At 37.7% G+C, this 6,609-nt stretch overlaps 1 protein-coding gene across 9 annotated transcripts in view; it reads right to left on the minus strand.

Moving 5' to 3' along the window:
* Positions 1 to 6,609, minus strand: part of PCMTD1 (protein-L-isoaspartate (D-aspartate) O-methyltransferase domain containing 1) — a 37,183-nt gene that overhangs the window by 29,850 nt on the left and 724 nt on the right. For 4 of the 9 annotated variants that reach the window (XM_035125078.3, XM_035125074.3, XM_088675485.1 and 1 more), the window contains exons 2-3: positions 2,418 to 2,486; positions 1,661 to 1,747 (exon numbers count right to left, since the gene is read on the minus strand). The gene's annotated coding sequence lies outside the window, so the exon portion shown is untranslated. Of the gene's footprint in view, positions 1 to 1,660; positions 1,748 to 2,417; positions 2,487 to 5,109; positions 5,170 to 6,609 lie in introns of those variants that run through there. The other 5 variants (XM_088675486.1, XM_035125075.3, XM_088675487.1 and 2 more) reach the window with 2 other exon arrangements.

Genomic DNA, 6,609 nt, shown 5'->3' on the forward strand with positions numbered 1-6,609 from the left:
CATGAAAAATGATAGTAGTATATTACAAAGCTATTGCTTTTGTGTAGAGATCACAAAAAGTTGCCAGCTGACAGGACAATAGTCCTGCTAGACTTCTGCTTTTCTCTGTAAAGTTTAGAAGCTGTGCTTTTATCAAGGTACGCAGAATAGTGTGCAATTAAAAAACATCACTTAAATTTTAAACTGTTAACAGTACAAATCAAGCAGAACATTTTTGTAAACCACTTGGCAGTATTATTACAATTGACCCAGTCTTAGTAGCATACCACAGCAGCACTGAATAGGAGTTCAAAACAAGATATATTATGGACCAGGAATGTTCACACTGGAGAAGGCACTCTTCCATATAAACACAAGCCAGTTTTTTTTATAAAAAAAAAGATGAATAAACAGCACCTTGAATATATCCTGGAAGGTAAATGGGAGGCAGTGCCACTTGTTTAATAGTCTACTTTTGCTCAACACTCAACAGAAGATGGACTGCTGTTGTTATCAGACAGTACCATCGTGCCTACATCTTGTCACAATACTATCAGTTAGGTATGGTATTAGGTTAGGTATATTTATTTGTATTTCATTGAGAGCATTGACGACTGGTATATCCACTGTGGTGTATGTTCTATGTCAAATAATCTAATGCAGTTATGTGTGAGAACTGTCTTTACAGTTCTACATTATTGCCCTCAATGTATACCAGTCATCAGTACTCTCAATGCAATACGAATAAATTGTAAATTGTGTGAATGAAGAATGAATTAATGTTGAGTTATGTATGAGAACTGCTTTTACGGTTCTACAATGCTGTCCTCAATGTATACCAGTCATCAATGCTCTCAATGTAATACAAATAAATTGTAAATTGTGTGAATGAACAATGAATGAATGTTGAACTTAGAAAAGAATATTCTACCAGGGAAGAACCATGAGGCAATGTTAACTTTTTCATAGTGTCTACAAAACAAAACTGGCCAAAGATGAACTTTAAATCCTAGAATACCTCATCTCCTTGAAACTGCAACGAACCTGTCAGGCCCTTGAAAATGGGGCAGCAATCATGCACAGCACCTCAAGATCAGCACATATCCAATAGCTATTGTTACAGGTCTAATATCTCTCTGACCATAACAAAGAGTGTGAAAGAAGGAGGCTTAAACAACTGATGCCCCTATTGTTTGGAGGTGGGGGTAAAGAAGATAAAAAAGTGTAACAGTCTGGACAGAATGCAACATCTTTTGGCACTGAGGGGGCAAGAACATGATCCCACAATCCTTCTCCTTCCTCTTCACTCTGAACTTCTAGAGTGGCAAATTAGGAGCCAGGCGGTAACGATATTCCCGCAGAGATTGTGAATGAATGTATGTATGTATGTATGTATGTATGTATGTATGTACCGTATGAATCCACCCACACAATTTCTCCACATAGGAATGCTAAGAGTAGGGACAGGCTCCTAAATACATTTGTTAGTAACTAAAACCCTAGGCTGAAGAAGTTGGCATTACCAGTACTGGAACAGGGCTTAAGAGTTTGCAACCTCAAATACAATCAAATCCTAACAATTTTGTATCCTTTCAACTATTCTCTAATTAATATTCCTTAACCAAAGCCCTATTTTGTACTAAAACAATCCACTTACTGAAATAAAATGGGAATCACTTACCTAGAAAAAAGGTAATTCTAGGAAAAAGCCTTCTGGCCTATCTTTCCTTGGCTGTATTTTTCTTCAAGTATCATCATCACAGAAATACTGTAAAATAATAAAGTGAATTATTCTAAAGCATTTATAAACTGTTTAATATTTTAAAAATCCTAAGTGGTATACAATATAAAAAAGCAACACAATGAAACAAACAATATCTTTAAAACAAAGATTCAATCTTACAAATGTGTGTTTGGAACGCATTAAATTCGTAGGTAGAGGTACCACTGTACTGTGCTGTGTAGCAGCAGGAGAAAGGTTATGTAGGTAGGTGGACAAGTATACATGTGTTATGATCCATACTGCTCCAAACCCACCTTCAGTAAACTAAAGTTCCTCCATTGCTTGCTTCAGGCAGAGCAAGAAATAGAAATGATCCAGCCTTTGAGAACACATGACAATTTGTGGAATGAGACATTTAAAAAAAAAAACACACACACACCCTGAAATGACTTAAAAGTTAAATGTAATTAAATAGACATTTGGTGCCTCTGTGGGAGGTGGGATTGTAAAAACAAAACAAAAAATAAATCAGCTGTTTATGAATCACTGCTTATGACTGATATATATTGCAGATAAAGAAGAAACACACACAGAAATAGAAATGATCTACATGAGAGCAAGTCTGTGAACTAAACACCTATTTAATGGGATAAATTTGCAATGGAAACTCCTTGGGATTCTCAGATATTTAGGCTGAAATCCTAACCTTGTTTACCTGGGAGTTCCTTTGAATTCAATAGGACATACTTCTGAGTAGGCATAGTTACAACTGCATTGTAAATTGCTGTGGAGAGATAGGGGAGGAAAATGAGGGTTTTTTTAAAACAACAACAACAACAACAAAACAATCCAGAGTAACAGTTTGTCAAATACAGGTTTTGATTACACATTCAGAGCCTATTAACGTTCATTCAGAAGGAACTCACATAGAATTCAATATAAAACTGCCAAGGGTAGTTAGGATAACAGCCTAAATATACTTGAACAACTGTTCCATACTTCTCTAAAATAGTAAGCAGTTATAGTACAACTTTGCACTATTTAGTTTGATCCCAGAATTTATATGGCTTTTGTATGAGGCTCAGAAATACCATTCAGAAGTTATTCAAGAAGCTTTTGAAAACATGATGTAGCAATACTGTAAATAATAATTTACCACCCAACAATATTGCTATTGTACAGATAACCTTCAGGGATGAATAATCAAATATTGCTGACTCTCTATATTATAAACTTAAAAAATTGAGGGAGCAGAACTAATAACATTCTAATTGATTAACATTCTATGGCTTTTTAAATGTGTTTGTAGGAGGGGGGGGTTGTTGGTTTATTTTTGCTTTATTGTGTACAATATTTTGTATTCCCATTTGTATTTTTCTGCTGTGAACTGCCCTGGGATCTTTGGATGAAGTGTGGAATTCAAATTTAACAGTAATAATTATTATTCCCAAAGCTTTTAAGTATACATTCATGGTGGCACACAAGGGGAAGTAAAAATAAACACAATATTTTAAGCATTTTTTCTGATATTTATTTTTTTCTGCTTTAGTTCCATAGTCAGAGAAACATTAGTTTATATTACTGTAAAAGCAACTACAAACCACAATTAATAAAGCAGTTATTATAGTCCCATTGTAAAATGCATGTGTTTACATAAACTGGGCCAGCCCTTAAGAACCAATGCATTATTGGAAAGCCTTCCAATTTTTTTATTTTTTGGCATTACTAAAGGCTTATTGACATCATCATTTACTGTTGTGACAATGACTTTTTAACATGAGCCAATAATTCTTATAATTATTCAGTATTGTGTTGTGTTTATTGTATTTTATAATTGTTGTGCACCATCTTAATTTTTTTAATGAAAGGCATTCTATATATTATTGTTGGAATTAAGACATTTGATTGTGAACTATGTAAATCTAGCAAATTCTCAGACATGACTTCGAGTTTGTTTAGCTGTAATTACTGCATCATGAGAAAATGCAAGTGAGGTCAGGTCTAAAAATAATAGACCACATTCCTGACATTAGAAACTTTTTATTCTAGCTATATATTTAAACACAATTGGAAACATTTTTCTCCTCACTTCTTTTGTTTGCAAAAAAGGCAATCTTGTCTAAATGCCTTCAAATATTTGCAGATACAGTACTATACTGAGGAAAACTTAAATGAAACTCATCAAGACCTTGAAAAACTGCATAAAAAGGCACTTGTAGTACTAGGCCTCAAACTAAGCAACATTTTTAAAAAACAAAAGTCTAAACAGAGACATCCTATCATCAAGTTATATCTGCTGGGCAAGGATAGAATTACTATTACGGTAAATTCTACTGCACCAGCAGGACATTATGCTGGTATAGTGTATTCACACCAGTGTAGTATTACTGTCTTGCCAGCAGTAGTACAACACTGACACAACTACTATGCTGGCAATGCCAGCACAAGAAGAAAACGTGGTCAAAACTGGAGTGTGGAAGGGAACAAACAAAAAGCTTAGGTAAAATTCTACACTCATTTCCAACGTCAGTCCTGCACCTGGAGCCAATGTAATATTATGCAACAAGATAGACTGAGATAGGTGATGTAAAATTATCTCACTGAATTCAACAGAGAAGCTGAGGTAACTGTCCCTTATCCACTTCTCTTCTACCAACCATATCAGAAAAAAGAAACTAAAATTATGATCATGCACCCAAGTTGTACAAATGGTTCAACTGGTTGCAAACCAATGTTTTTACTTACTATAACTTGTATACAAGCTATTTCAGGAAGTTTATGAATTTTGAAATGGAAACTTAAAATTCACATTCATATTCTCCCTCCCTGCATGTACATTTCAGCAATTTCAAAGCTCAACAACTTTTGTGTCCAGATTTTCATTTTCTGAAATATGGCAACCCTAACTTGTGACTTTAGGCATTGGGGTAGGAAGAAGGCAATGTGGACTTGATATGATCTAAGTTCTACAGCACAGTGTTCCATGCATCAATGATGTGGGGTTGTTATCAGAAGTGAGGTTATGGTGGGTGGGGGGCAACAATGCTTTTTGGTAGCCAAGAGCATATATATCATTGTTATGTTCCCTCCCCCCCCCCGATTTCTTCATGGATGTTTTCCCACAGGCCCTTCATGTACCTCTTCTGTCTGGAACATGACAAAGCATGTGCTTGTTAATATTGTTGTATGTTTTGTCCACCTTACATTAGGTACCAACAACTACCATAAGCTGATACAGGCATATGAAGAAAGAATACGATCAGGCCACTTCTGCCAGTAATGAACAGACCTTCAGCAAAATAAGAAGTCAGGTTTAATTTGTTCCACAGTGACAAGTGCAACATTAGGTCTTTCACTTTGGCACCAAATCTAACAATATTTGCTAAAGGGAACTCAATTTCCCTTACCCAGGGACTGCAACTGGTAGGCAGCACATGTTCCACTGACCAATAAACCATGAGTCACTGGAAGGCTGCAAGAGAAAAACCACTGTGACCCCATTCACTGACCAGAGAAAGAACTAAAGGAAGCTTCTTTCACCTACCTAGCTCTCTAGAATTAACAGTTAGAAAGAACTTTGTAACTAAGAACTAGCTACCTGAGTTTGCTTTATACACCCTTGCCACAATCAATATATTTACCTGTTGTGTGTTTAATATTTTAAAGTCTGACAGCAGCATACCTCTCAGTACTTATTTTTGTAAGCCACTATGAGAACCTTAAGGCTTCAAATAAATGCTTCAAAAAAAATATAAATTTAGGCAGAAAAAATGTTTTGCACCCAATGTTTTACTCTTCTTAGATGAAATGTAAAAGCAGTGCTGAGTGGTTTTGTTTTTATCTTGCTTATAAATAACATACATGGTATTTCATATTTCCAAATACAACTGGCCCTCTCCAATCACTACTACAACAATGAGCAAATATAAATGGCTCTCAACTAGGTCAGATCAGGAGACTAGCCAGTAATCACAAATTGAATGGGAGGCCACATTCTGCAATCACAGATTCTTGACTCCCTTTCGATATTCATCTCTTAGCTTTTGCCTCAAGGTCAACAGCAGCCATCACAAGAGGTCCTTTACTTTGGCACACACACCAAACAGGAGATAGCAAAAGCCAGGCCCTGTGTTGCTTTGCTGCGTTACAAACAACGTGCAAAAAAGACTCCTTCCTCTACCGTGGAGCCAGACACCGACACTTTCTGAGCAACTGTGCACACAAAGGAGGAAGCAGAAATGCAGGAAGCCCGCAAGTGAGAGCAAGGAGCTAGAGGCAAGTCTCTGTGGGCCGCCCTCGTTCTTCCTTCCAGCCAAAACAGAAACGAGAGCAAACAGCAAGCGCCTCTCCGGCAGTCAAGCCCCCTTGCCTCTCCCCCTCCAGGGTTCAATGCAGAAGAACCTTCAGTGTAAACAGAAGGAAAATGACAAGTTCCTGAGGAGGAGCCATGCCAGCTTGTTGCAACAAACACAACAGAGTGCCTGGTGGCACGTCCAAGCCTGAGAAATGTATTGACGCGTATTATTTTCCTGGCCCGTGTCGTCAGAGATATTAAGGCCAAACGTGGCTTCTTTTAACTCGGGTAGGGGAGGGATGATTTGTAGGGACCAATTTTGGAATGGAGGGGACACAAATGACGCTGTTTCTGTCTCCCCCTCCCCCCCATCAACCTTGTGACGAGGAGACTCTGGCGCCCTCCGCCTCTTTATTGTGGAGCGGCTCATTTGCTCTCTTCTTCCTCTTTGGCACCTCTTCAAACCGAAGCCAACTGGCGGCCAAAAAGGCAGAGCAAGGAGAGGAGCAGACAGACGGCAGCGTCGGCGGCGACTCCACCAACTTGTTTATCCTTTTATAGCCCCGGCTCCGAGGGAAAAGCACGGAGAGCAGAAAGGCCCGCCTCGTTTAAT

Source organism: Zootoca vivipara, chromosome 8, assembly GCF_965207765.1.
Source record: "Zootoca vivipara chromosome 8, rZooViv2.hap1.1, whole genome shotgun sequence".
Lineage (NCBI taxonomy): Eukaryota > Metazoa > Chordata > Lepidosauria > Squamata > Lacertidae > Zootoca > Zootoca vivipara.